At 47.0% G+C, this 7,500-nt stretch overlaps 1 protein-coding gene across 4 annotated transcripts in view; it reads right to left on the reverse strand.

Annotated features, from left to right (window-relative positions):
- Positions 1-7,500, reverse strand: part of LOC115131395 (growth factor receptor-bound protein 10-like) — a 19,315-nt gene that overhangs the window by 8,945 nt on the left and 2,870 nt on the right. The gene's annotated exons all lie outside the window — the stretch shown is intronic.

A 7,500-nucleotide genomic window follows, 5' to 3' on the forward strand; every position in this document is an offset into this window, starting at 1 on the left:
GGAGGGGTGGAGTGAGAGAAAGAGAGAGAAAGAAAGAGAAACAGAGATGGAGAGAGAAAGGACAGCAGGACTTGGCATTGCAGTAGAATGATGTCATGTATTTAACTTGATTGCATAGAGAAAACAGCCCAGTTTCCCTGTCCTCTCCCTCTCCTGTTACTCTCCCTCCCACCCTCCTTTTTCTCTCTACCTCTCACTTCTTCCCTCCATAACTCCTCCTCCCTGTCAAAAAAACAGTCCTGGCAGGAGAATTTCCTGTTGAAGTAGAGGGAGAGAGCTGATTGGCTGAGCTTTCAGGGGGCTCGACCAACATAGCTCTGTGATTGGCTGTTTGCTGCATTGGCCTAATACTGACACCCCGCCTCAGCACCCTTCCCCCTCTCCCTCTCTCTACTTTCTCCACCCTCCCTTTCACTGTTCTCTTCTCACATTCCATCTCTCCCATACAATTTTTCCAGAAACGACAATGATCTACCAAGTATAAACCAGTCTTCTATCCCAGTAACAGTCAGTAGAAATAGGAAGGCTAAGTGGAAACTATATAGAGAATAAGAGGGAAGAAACAAAACTACACTACCCTAGTCTGGTAGGGTCAGATGTTGTAACCAGTCCAATTGGGCTCCTATAGTATTTTCTCCTACAGGATTTTTAAAAATCCTTTAGGATAACTCCTATAGGATTATATTCTATAGCATAAGATTAATCATAATGGATTGTTTCCAAAATCTGATAGGATTTACTATAGGATTTGTTATGACTAGGGTAAAGAGGTCATAAAAGGTAGAACAGAAGTGTGGATTGTATGTAATTGAAACTTTTAGGTAACTATGATCTGTATACTTCCCCAACATTAATACACTCCACGCAGAGGCACACACCAGATGCAGGCATGCATGCACACGCACGTACACACATACATACACACACTGACCCTCATATCAGCCGCCACCTCCACCACCTTTCCTGCTCCATCGCCACTGTACAACTTGAAGATCTGGACACAGGACTTTTTACTCTCCCTCCCTCCATCCATCCCTCCCTCCCTCCGTCTCCCCCTATTCTGTTCCTCCATCTCTCTACCTCTCACTTTCTCCCTCCGTAACTCCTCCCCCGTGTCAAAGAACAGTCAGAAATAACTATAGTTTGTATAAAGAGCTGAAGTTGAGGGTCTGTTAGACCCTTTTTACTTTCTCTATTTGTATGTTCTCCTTTCCCTCTCTCTTGATCTTGAGGTAGAGATCACATGATGGGACTCCAGCTGATTGGAGACCCTTAGTCACACGCACACACACACACACGCATACACACAGTGCTCAAACTCAGTTTCTATTAAAAAAATAGGATTGCGCCCATACCATGCCTCAGTGCTGGCTAACACAAAGCTCAAGGTGTGTGTGTGTGTGTGTGTGTGTGTGTGTGTGTGTGTGTGTGTGTGTATGCGCCTCTCTGTCCTTGCAGGGGAATTTCCTGTTGAAGTAGAGGGAGAGATCTGATTGGCTGAGCTGTCTGGGGGCTCGACCAACGTAATTCTGCGATTGGCCATTTGCTGCATTGGCCTGATACTGACACCCCGCCTCAGCACCCTTCCCCCTCTCCCTCTCTCTACTTTCTCCACCCTCCCTTTCACTGTTCTCTTCTCACATTCCATCTCTCCCATACAGTTTTTCCAGAAACGACAATCTACCAAGTATAAAACGGTCTCCTATCCCAGTAACAGTCAGTAGAAATAGGAACGCTTGGTGAAAAGGGAGGGAAGAAACAAAACTACACTACCCTAGTAAAAACATCCTATAGGACTAGTGATTTATAGGACAAGTGATTTTTTTTCAATACAATCCTATATAATTCTCACAATCCTATAGGATTTTGTGTCACCTCTACTGTTTGAATTCTACTGGACTACTGTTTTCCTATTGGAAATAAAAAGTAATCATATTGGATCCTATAGGATTTTGCAGTTCTATAGGATTCTTGACCCTATATGATTCTCACAATCCTATAGGATTTTGTATCAACACTATCAGAATTGGACTACTTCTTTTCCTATGTGAAATCAAAAGTAATCCCATTGGAACCTCTCATATTTTTTTTACTTTGTATTTTTATTCAATTTTTTTAACAATACAAAACATGCACATACTAACACTCACCAACATCAACCACATTCCCCTTTCCCAGACCCACCTGCTCACATTCCCCTTGCCCAGACCCACCTGCTCACATTCCCCTTGCCCAGACCCACCTGCTCACATTCCCCTTGCCCAGACCCACCTGCTCACATTCCCCTTTCCCAGACCCACCTGCTCACATTCCCCTTTCCCAGACCCACCTGCTCACATTCCCCTTTCCCAGACCCACCTGCTCACATTCCCCTTTCCCAGACCCACCTGCTCACATTCCCCTTTCCCAGACCCACCTGCTCACATTCCCCTTTCCCAGACCCACCTGCTCACATTCCCTTTCCCAGACCCACCTGCTCACATTCCCATTCCCCTTTCCCAGACCCACCTGCTCACATTCCCCTTTCCCAGACCCACCTGCTCACATTCCCCTTTCCCAGACCCACCTGCTCACATTCCCTTGCCCAGACCCACCTGCTCACATTCCCCTTGCCCAGACCCACCTGCTCACATTCCCTTTCCCAGACCCACCTGCTCACATTCCCCTTTCCCAGACCCACCTGCTCACATTCCCCTTTCCCAGACCCACCTGCTCACATTCCCCTTGCCCAGACCCACCTGCTCACATTCCCTTTCCCAGACCCACCTGCTCACATTCCCTTTCCCAGACCCACCTGCTCACATTCCCTTTCCCAGACCCACCTGCTCACATTCCCCTTTCCCAGACCCACCTGCTCACATTCCCCTTTCCCAGACCCACCTGCTCACATTCCCTTTCCCAGACCCACCTGCTCACATTCCCTTGCCCAGACCCACCTGCTCACATTCCCCTTGCCCAGACCCACCTGCTCACATTCCCCTTTCCCAGACCCACCTGCTCACATTCCCCTTTCCCAGACCCACCTGCTCACATTCCCCTTGCCCAGACCCACCTGCTCACATTCCCCTTGCCCAGACCCACCTGCTCACATTCCCCTTTCCCAGACCCACCTGCTCACATTCCCCTTTCCCAGACCCACCTGCTCACATTCCCCTTTCCCAGACCCACCTGCTCACATTCCCCTTTCCCAGACCCACCTGCTCACATTCCCCTTGCCCAGACCCACCTGCTCACATTCCCCTTTCCCAGACCCACCTGCTCACATTCCCCTTTCCCAGACCCACCTGCTCACATTCCCCTTTCCCAGACCCACCTGCTCACATTCCCCTTTCCCAGACCCACCTGCTCACATTCCCCTTGCCCAGACCCACCTGCTCACATTCCCCTTTCCCAGACCCACCTGCTCACATTCCCTTTCCCAGACCCACCTGCTCACATTCCCCTTTCCCAGACCCACCTGCTCACATTCCCCTTTCCCAGACCCACCTGCTCACATTCCCCTTGCCCAGACCCACCTGCTCACATTCCCCTTTCCCAGACCCACCTGCTCACATTCCCCTTTCCCAGACCCACCTGCTCACATTCCCCTTGCCCAGACCCACCTGCTCACATTCCCCTTGCCCAGACCCACCTGCTCACATTCCCCTTGCCCAGACCCACCTGCTCACATTCCCCTTTCCCAGACCCACCTGCTCACATTCCCCTTTCCCAGACCCACCTGCTCACATTCCCCTTTCCCAGACCCACCTGCTCACATTCCCCTTTCCCAGACCCACCTGCTCACATTCCCCTTGCCCAGACCCACCTGCTCACATTCCCCTTTCCCAGACCCACCTGCTCACATTCCCCTTTCCCAGACCCACCTGCTCACATTCCCCTTGCCCAGACCCACCTGCTCACATTCCCTTGCCCAGACCCACCTGCTCACATTCCCCTTGCCCAGACCCACCTGCTCACATTCCCCTTTCCCAGACCCACCTGCTCACATTCCCCTTTCCCAGACCCACCTGCTCACATTCCCCTTTCCCAGACCCACCTGCTCACATTCCCCTTTCCCAGACCCACCTGCTCACATTCCCTTGCCCAGACCCACCTGCTCACATTCCCCTTGCCCAGACCCACCTGCTCACATTCCCCTTGCCCAGACCCACCTGCTCACATTCCCCTTGCCCAGACCCACCTGCTCACATTCCCCTTGCCCAGACCCACCTGCTCACATTCCCCTTGCCCAGACCCACCTGCTCACATTCCCCTTGCCCAGACCCACCTGCTCACATTCCCCTTGCCCAGACCCACCTGCTCACATTCCCCTTTCCCAGACCCACCTGCTCACATCTCCCATCTCCAGCACCCACCACTCTCCGCCACATGGCCTCAAACTGCACCATTTTATTTCTCTCCATCGCCCATGCACTTTCAACATTTAGATAATAAAGCATTTGACCTTTCCATTGTGGAGGATGGAGGATTGGTTGATTTCCAGTTTTTAAGTATGTTTTTCCTGCTGATTGATGAGAAGAGTATCGTCCAGCCCATCGGGTATCTCACTGCACCCTCATATGCCATGTCTTGAAAGATGCAGACAGGCAGATTAAAAGTACATTTATTCTATAGGTTTTTGATAACTCTTGAAGGATTTTGTTAGCCTAATCAGAATCATATTATAACTTTTTTTCTAAAATTGAACCCATTCAATTATAATTTGTTGTCCTTAGTTCCAGCACAATACAACAACATTAATTACCACATTTTCGTTGATCGGAAACAACAGTTCTATATTAATTTCTGTTTTATTCACCTGTGAGAAAGCATGTCCCTTTAAGAGTGATTGATGATGTCACAACTAGCACGAGCCTGCAGTTTTAATTAGAACTTCTTAAGGCTAGGCGTCCCGCTAGCGGGATACCTGTCGACAGCTTCCGGTGAAATTGGAGGGCCGCAATTAAAATAAAAATGATGGATATTAAACATTTAGGTACATACAAGTATGTTATATCGGGTAAAAGCTTAAATTCTTGTTAATCTAACTGCATTGTCCGATTTACAATAGGCTTTACAGCGAAAGCATGTCATGCAATTGTTTAAGGACGGTGCCCCACATCAACATATTTTTTAACCAGCACAAGTTTCATAAATTCACAAATAGCGATTAAATATTCACTTACTTTTTGAAAATCTTCCTCTGATTTGCAATCCAAAGGGTCCCAGCTACAAAATGTATGGTTGGTTTGTTAGATAAAATCCTTCTTTATATCCCAAAAAGTCAGTTTAGTTGGTGCCATCGATTTGAGTAATCCACTCGTTCAACATGCAGAGAAAGGAATCCGAAAAGCTAACGCTAAACTTTGATAAAACAAGTCAAAATACATTTCTATTTAATACTCAGGTACCCTAAAATGTAATTAAACTATAATATTTCATACGGAAAGAAGTATGTTCAATAGGAAATCAAAATTAGCAGGTGCGCGTCCTCTTTGTCACGCACACACAGACTGATTTCAAACTCTGACTCCCAGTACTAAAACTCAAAATTCTTCCTCGATTGGGAAGAAACAAGCCTGAGACCTTGAACAGAGACTGTTGACATCTAGTGTAAGCCATAAGGATTGCAATCTGGGAGCTGGATTTGGATATGATTTGGATACGTTCCATTGGAAGAGCATGGGCTCTCCCCCCAAAAATTCTGGTTGGTTTTTCTTTGGATTTTCTCCTATCATATCTATTGTGTTATAGTCTCATACATTATTTTAACATTTCTACACATTTCAAAGTGTTTTATATCCAGTGCCACCAATTATATGCATATCCTGGCTTCTAGGCCTGAGGAACAGGCAGTTTACTTTGGGCACGTCAGTCAGGCGGAAATTCAGAAAAAAGGACCCTAGCCCTAGTCTAACTCTCAAGTTGAGCTCGCCACTGGTGGCTGTGCGGAGAATCTCCGGTTGTCTAACATTATTATTAACCGTTGTATCCTTCACTGTGCGTGAATGCAAGAACTGCGAGTACAGTCATTTTCCTTATGTTTTCTGATAAAGTTGTCAATGTTTTAGACATATTTTCATCATTGTACAACATTTTATGCACTTGTTTTTATGCTAGCAAAGAAACTACTGTTAGGCACATTTTGCCAATCAGCTGACTAGCTACAATATATATGCAAAAGTATGTGGACACCCCTTCAAATTAGTGGAGCCCCACGTAATAGGATGCAACCTTTCCAACAAGTCATTTTGTAACATTTCGGCCCTGCTAGAGCTGCCCCCGTCAACTGTAAGTGCTGTTATTGTGAAGTGGAAACGTATAGGAGCAACAATGGCTCAGCCGTGAAGTGGTAGGCCACACAGGCTCAAAGAACGGGGCCGCCGAGTGCATAAAATTAATCTGTCCTCAGTTGCAACAATCACTACCGAGTTCCAAATTGCCTCTGGAAGCAACGTCAGCACAAGAACTGTTTGTTGAGAGCTTCATGAAATGGTTTTCCATGGCAGCCACGCACAAGCCTAAGATCACCATGCGCAATGCCAAGTGTCAGCAGCAGTGGTGTAAAGCTCGCCGCCATTGGACTCTGGAGCAGTGGAAACACATTCTCTGGAGTGATGAATTCCACTTCACCATATGGCAGTCCGACAAACTAATCTGTGTTTGGCAGATGCCAGGAGAACTATACCTGCCCCAATGCATAGTGCTCACTGTAAAGTTTGGTCTGGGGCTGTTTTTCATGGTTCGGGCTAGGCCCCTTAGTTCCAGTGAAGGGAAATCTTAATGCTACAGCATACAATGACATTATAGATGACTCTGTGCTTCCAACTTTGTGGCAACAGTTTGAGGAATGCCCTTTCCTGTTTCAGCATGACAATGCTCCCGTGCACAAAGCGAGGTCCAGGCCTAATCGCCCAACATCAGTGCCCAACATCACTAATGCTCTTATGGTTGAATGGAAACAAGTCCCCGCAGCAATGTTCCAGCATCTAGTGGAAAGCCTTCTCAGAAGAGTAGGGGCTGTTATAGCAGCAAACGGGGGACCAACTCCATATTAATCCCCATGATTATGCACCTGTTCAACGAGCAGGTGTCCACATGCTTTTGCTCATGTAGTGTAGCTAACTAGGTAAGTTGTAGCCATCTGTATGTTGTTTTTGAGTCATTGTGTTGTCATAGCAGATGAGAAATGTTTTTTCTTGTTTGTTTATATGTGCCTTATTATATGCAAGTCAACCCCACTTTCATGATTCCTGGTAGAAAAATCTGATGACATTTTGGAACCAGTCCTATTGGAATCCCATGGAATTCTTCTTCATTTTTATATATATTTTGTGTTCTCCTTTCCCTCTCTCTTGATCTTGAGGTAGAGATAACATGATGGGACTCCAGCTGATTTGGAGACAGACAGACAGACAGACAGACAGACAGACAGACAGACATACAGACAGACAGACAGACAGACAGACAGACACAGAGACAGACAGACAGACAGACAGACAGACAGACAGACAGACAGAC

Source organism: Oncorhynchus nerka, linkage group LG7 (genome assembly GCF_034236695.1).
Source record: "Oncorhynchus nerka isolate Pitt River linkage group LG7, Oner_Uvic_2.0, whole genome shotgun sequence".
NCBI lineage: Eukaryota > Metazoa > Chordata > Actinopteri > Salmoniformes > Salmonidae > Oncorhynchus > Oncorhynchus nerka.